Below are 6,000 nucleotides of genomic sequence, written 5' to 3' on the forward strand. Positions count from 1 at the left end.
TATATACTGACACTAATGTATTACAATAGCTTTCTTAGTGGTATTTGGCATGAAGTCCTTTTATCACAAACTTCCTCAGGGCTCTATGCACACAAAACAAGCTACAAAATGGAAAGCACTTTAGAGTAGAGCTGTCCAATAGAAATATAATATGAGCCACATAGGTAATCTTAAATTTTCTAGTATACATAAATAAATAAAAATTCAGAGGTGAAATTAATTTGAAGAAAAAATTATTTGACTAAATATATTAAAAATATTTCTGCAAATATATAAATTATATATAGATATAATAATTATACAAATATAATAAAATATAAAATTATTGATGTAATATAAAATTACTGAAATAATTTACATTTCTTTTTAAACAAATTCTTTGAAATCTTAAACTTTACAGCACATCTAGTTTTGGACTAGCCCATTTCAACTGTTCAATATATGTGGCTAGTGGCTAACATATTGAAAGCACAGCCTTAGAGGAATGCATATTTGCAATCAATTTCCTATAAAAAGAATTATTTCTATAATGAGAATATATTCTTGAAAGAAAAAAGACAAAGTTTATGCTTTTTAATATCTCAAAATAATTTAAAACACTTTAATTCTTACCAAAAACAAGTTTATATACTCAGTTATCTGGTATAAACATGCAGTCACAAGCTATAGTTTTGAATTCCTATTGCTGTCAGATAAAAATTTGAGACCTCTCATTCAAGGCATCTGCTGCTGCTGCTGCTGCTGCTGCTGAGTCACTTCAGTCGTGTCCGACTCTGTGTGACCCCTTAGACGGAAGCCCACCAGGCTCCCCCGTCCCTGGGATTCTCCAGGCAAGAACACTGGAGTGGGTTGCCATTTAGCTGGCTGCATATTCTACTTAAAGATGTCCCAATCCTCTCTATTGAAATAAGGCTTCGAGACAAGAGAAGACACGCTAATGGAATAGTACATGCAATGAAAAGAATCTACAGCAACAGGGCATAAGAATTAGTGTTATTTTCAATCCTATTTGCAATTTCAAGGATGACATAGCATTTCCATAAATTTGTATTTCCTTAATTAACTTTTTATGCTCTCTTCTCTTCTTATCTCTTGAGAGACTCTACAAACTTAATGAGAATTGATCTCATCATACAAATTTAAGTAGAAAAACTCAACCTTTTAAAAGGTAGTTTCAGAAAATCCTTTAAATCTGTAGGAAAAAATCTAGCATTTTTATATTAAAAAGCCAAAAACCAACACCGAAAATTACCTCCTATAATTTATTAATCAATACCACAGGTATGCCTTCATTCAACCAGCATCTTTTGCATAGACATTACATGCCATATGTTGTGCAGAGAACAGAAATAACAACAAAGTTCCTAGCTCCTGCCTAGTTCACACTCTATTGAGGAGACAGACTGTGCACTCTTTGTACTCATATCAAAATGTGCAAGAAGCTCTGAGAAAAGTATATACAAACCATTTGTATATGCAGAGGTATACACAGGCCATCGAGATGGCATCTAATCACATTTAAGTGTCAGATAGCTCTGAAGGAGGAAATAGACAAGCTCAGCCCGGAAGAGTGTTAAGGCCAAAGTAAGAGAAAGCAGGAATAAAACAAGCAGCATTATGTGAAAGAAGTAAGGCTCAAATGAGGCGGTCTTTCATAGAGCTTCAAGTAACTTTGTCTAGTGAGTCTGTAAATATGAGGAAAATGTGGAAAGAAATGATGCTGAGGAATTAAGTAAACAGAAGTCATATTTTGAAGAGCCTAGTACACCAAATCCAAGGATGAGGAGCCACTGAAGGAACTTACGTAGAAAAGTGACTTATCAAAGTATGCATTACAAAAGTCATTCTGGCTGCCTGTGGATATGACATGGTTGGGGAACAATAGTGGACTGAGGAAAACTCACTGAGAGAATAGTACACCTTAAAAATCACATCAGTGATTAGAAGGAGTAAAAAGAGAATGTGGTGATGATTTCCTGGTTTCTTACTCTGGCAATAAATAGCTAGTTATGCTAGTTGTTAAGGCAGAAGATCATAATAAATGCTATATCAAGCAACTGCACTGTACCAGGTATTATACTTGTTTTTTGTATTAAGCAATTTAGCCTTTATAACAACTGTATGAAGCAAGTGCGATAGCTATCCAACTTAACTACTGCAGCAACAAAGACATGGAAAGTTAAATAATTAAGATCACACAACTATATAGGTATTGGAGCCCAGATTTCAATACAAGCATCTGTCTCCAGATATACTAATCTTGGCCAGTACATCAAAAACACATTGGAAACACAGGAATCATGTAAGCCTACTTTCCAATTTTTTTTTTTCTTTTGGTCCACGATGGTTTCAGTTCAGTTCAGTCACTCAGTCACGTCTGACTCTCTGCGACCCCATGAATCACAGCACGCCAGGCCTCCCTGTCCATCACCAACTCCCGGAGTTTACTCAAACTCATGTCCATCGAGTCGGTAATGCCATCCAGCCATCTCATTCTCTGTCGTCCCCTTCTCCTCCCGCCCCCAACCTTTCCCAGCATCAGAGTCTTTTCCAGTGAGTCAACTTGTCGCATGAGGTGGCCAAAGTATTGGAGTTTCAGCTTTAGCATCAGTCCTTCCAATGAACACCCAGGATTGACCTCCTTTAGAATGGACTGGTTGGAACTCCTTGCAGTCCAAGGGACTCTCAAGAGTCTTCTCCAGCACCACAGTTCAAAAGCATCAATTCTTCGGCAATCAGCTTTCTTCACAGTCCAACTCTCACATCCATACATGACCACTGGAAAAACCATAGCTTTGACTAGATGGACCTTTGTTGGCAAAGTAATGTCTCTGCTTTTTAATGTACTAACTAGGTTGGTCATAACTTTCCTTCCAAGGAGCAAGCGTCTTTTAATTTCATGGCTTCAATCAGCATCCGAAGTGATTTTGGAGCCCAAAAAAATAAAGACTAACACTGTTTCCACTGTTTCCCCATCTATTTCCCATGAAGTGATGGGACCAGATGCCATGATCTTCGTTTTCTGAATGTTGAGCTTCAAGCCAACCTTTTCACTCTCCTCTTTCACTTTCATCAAGAGGCTTTTGAGTTCCTCTTCACTTTCTGCCATAAGGGTAGTGTCATCTGCATATCTGAGGTTATTGATATTTCTCCCAGCAATCTTGATTCCAGTTTGTGCTTCTTCCAGCCCAGCGTTCCTCATGATGTACTCTGCATAGAAGTTAAATAAGCAAGGTGACAATATACAGCCTTAATGTACTTCTTTTCCTATTTGGAACCAGTCTGTTGTTCCATGCCCAGTTCTGACTGTTGCTTCCTGACCTGCATACAGGTTTCTCAAGAGGCAAGTCAGGTGGTCTGGTATTCCCATCTCTTTCATAATGTTCCACAGTTTATTGTGATCCACACAGTCAAAGGCTTTGGCATAGTCAATGAAGCAGAAATAGATGTTTTTCTGGAACTCTCCTGCTTTCTCCATGATCCAGCGGATGTTGGTAATTTCATCTCTGGTGCCTCTGCCTTTTCTAAAACCTGCTTGAACATCTGGGAGTTCACGTTTCACATATTGCTGAAGCCTGGTTTGAAGAATTTTGAGCATGATTTTCGTAGCATGTGAGATGAGTGCAATTGTGCGGTAGTTTGAGCATTCTTTGGCATTGCCTTTCTTTGGGATTGGAATGAAGACTGACCTTTTCCAGTCCTGTGGCCACTGCTGAGTTTTCCAAATTTGCTGGCATATTGAGTGCAGCACTTTCACAGCATCATCTTTCAAGATTTGAAATAGTTCAACTGGAATTCCATCACCTCCATAGCTTTGTTTGTAGTGATGCTTTCTAAGGCCCACTTGACTTCACATTCCACGATATCTGGCTCTAGGTCAGTGATCACGTTATCGTGACTATCTTGGTCGTGAAGATCTTTTTTGTACAGTTCTTCTGTGTATTCTTGCCACCTCTTCTTAATATCTTCTGCTTCTGTTAGGTCCATACCATTTCTGTCTTTTATCGGGCCCATCCAGCACAGACGCGAGAGACGCCGGCCCCGGTGCAACCAACCACGCAAAGAGGCACAGCTGTGAGGAGTTACCCCATGCCTGAGGCCAGGGCCGGCAGCCGAGAGGAGCTACCCCACGTCCAATAGGCAGTGGCTGCATGGGCGCAGGAGGGCCGACACGAGCTACTCCACGTTCAAGGTCAGGAGGGGAGGCCTTGAGGAGATACCCCTCATCCAAGGTAAGGTGCAGCGGCTGCACTTTCTTGGAGCAGCTGTGAAGAGATATCCCACGACCAAGGTAAGAGAAACCCAAATAAGACAGTAGGTATTGCGAGGGGGCATCAGAGGGCAGACACACTGAAATCATAGCCACAGGAAACTAGTCGATCTGATCACATGGACCACAGCTGAATGTGGTCCACTGGAGAAGGGAATGGCAAACCCTTTCAGTATACTTGCCTTGAGAACCCCATGAACAGTATCAAAGGGCAAAATGATAGGATACTGAATGAGGAATTCCCCAGGTCGGTAGGTGCCCAGTATGCTACTGGAGATCAGTGGAGAAATAACTCTAGAAGGAATGAAGGGATGGAGCAAAAGCAAAACCAATACCCAGTTGTGGATGTGACCAGTGATAGAAGCAAGGTCCGGTGCTGTAAAGAGCAATATTGCATAGGAACCTGGAATGTTAGGTCCATGAATCAAGGCAAATTGGAAGTGGTCAAACAGGAGATGGCAAGAGTGAACATAGACATTCTAGGAATCAGTGAATTAAAATGGACTGGAATAGGTGAATTTAACTCAGATAACCATTATATCTACTACTGTGGGCAGGAATCCCTTAGAAGAAATGGAGTAGCCATCATGGTCAACAAAAGAGTCCGAAATGCAGTACTTGGATGCAATCTTAAAAACAACAGAATGATTTCTGTTTGTTTCCAAGGCAAACCATTCAATATTACAGTAATCCAGGCCTATGCCCCAACCAGTAACGCTGAAGAACAACCTTGGAGAAGGAAATGGTAACCCACTCCAGTATTATTGCCTGGAGAATCCCATGGATGGAGAAGCCTGGTAGGCTACAGTCCACGGGGTCGCAAAAAGTCGGACACGACTGAGCAACTGAACAGAACAGAACAGAACAGGCCTATGCCCCAACCAGTAACGCTGAAGAAGCTGAAGTTGAACGGTTCTATGAAGACCTACAAGACCTTTTAGAACTAACACCCAAAAAAGATGTCCTTTTCATCATAGGAGACTGGAATTCAAAAGTAGGAAGTCAAGAAACACCTGGAGTGACAGGCAAATTTGGCCTTGGAGCACGGAATGAAGCAGGCAAAGGCTAATAGAGTTTTGTCAAGAGAACGCACTGGTGATAGCAAACACCCTCTTCCAACAACACAAGAGAAGACTCTACACATGGACATCACCAGATGGTCAACACCGAAATCAGATTGATTATATTCTTTGCAACCAAAGATGCAGAAGCTCTATACAGGTAGCAAAAACAAGACTGAGAGCTGACTGTGGCTCAGATCATGAACTCCTTATTGCCAAATTCAGATTTAAATTGAAGAAAGTAGGGAAAACCACTAGACCATTCAGATATGACCTAAATCAAATCCCTTATGATTATACAGTGGAAGTGAGAAATAGATTTCAGGGACTAGATCTGATTGATAGAGTGCCTTATGAACTCTGGACGGAGGTTCGTGACATTGTACAGGAGACAGGGACCAAGACCATCCCCATGGAAAAGAAATGCAAAAAAGCAAAATGGCTGTCTGAGGAGGCCTTACAAATAGCTGTGAAAAGAAGAGAAGCGAAAAGCGAAGGAGAAAAGAAAAGATATAAGCATCTGAATGCAGATTTACAAAGAATAGCAAGGAGAGATAAGAAAGTCTTCCTCAGTGATCAATGCAAAGAAACAGAGGAAAACAACAGAATAGGAAAGACAAGAGATCTCTTCAAGAAAATTAGAGATTCCAAGGGAACATTTCATGCATA

Source organism: Moschus berezovskii, chromosome 8 (genome assembly GCF_049115385.1).
Source record: "Moschus berezovskii isolate FMDL1 chromosome 8, NW_MosBer_1.0, whole genome shotgun sequence".
NCBI classification, from domain to species: Eukaryota; Metazoa; Chordata; class Mammalia; order Artiodactyla; family Moschidae; genus Moschus; species Moschus berezovskii.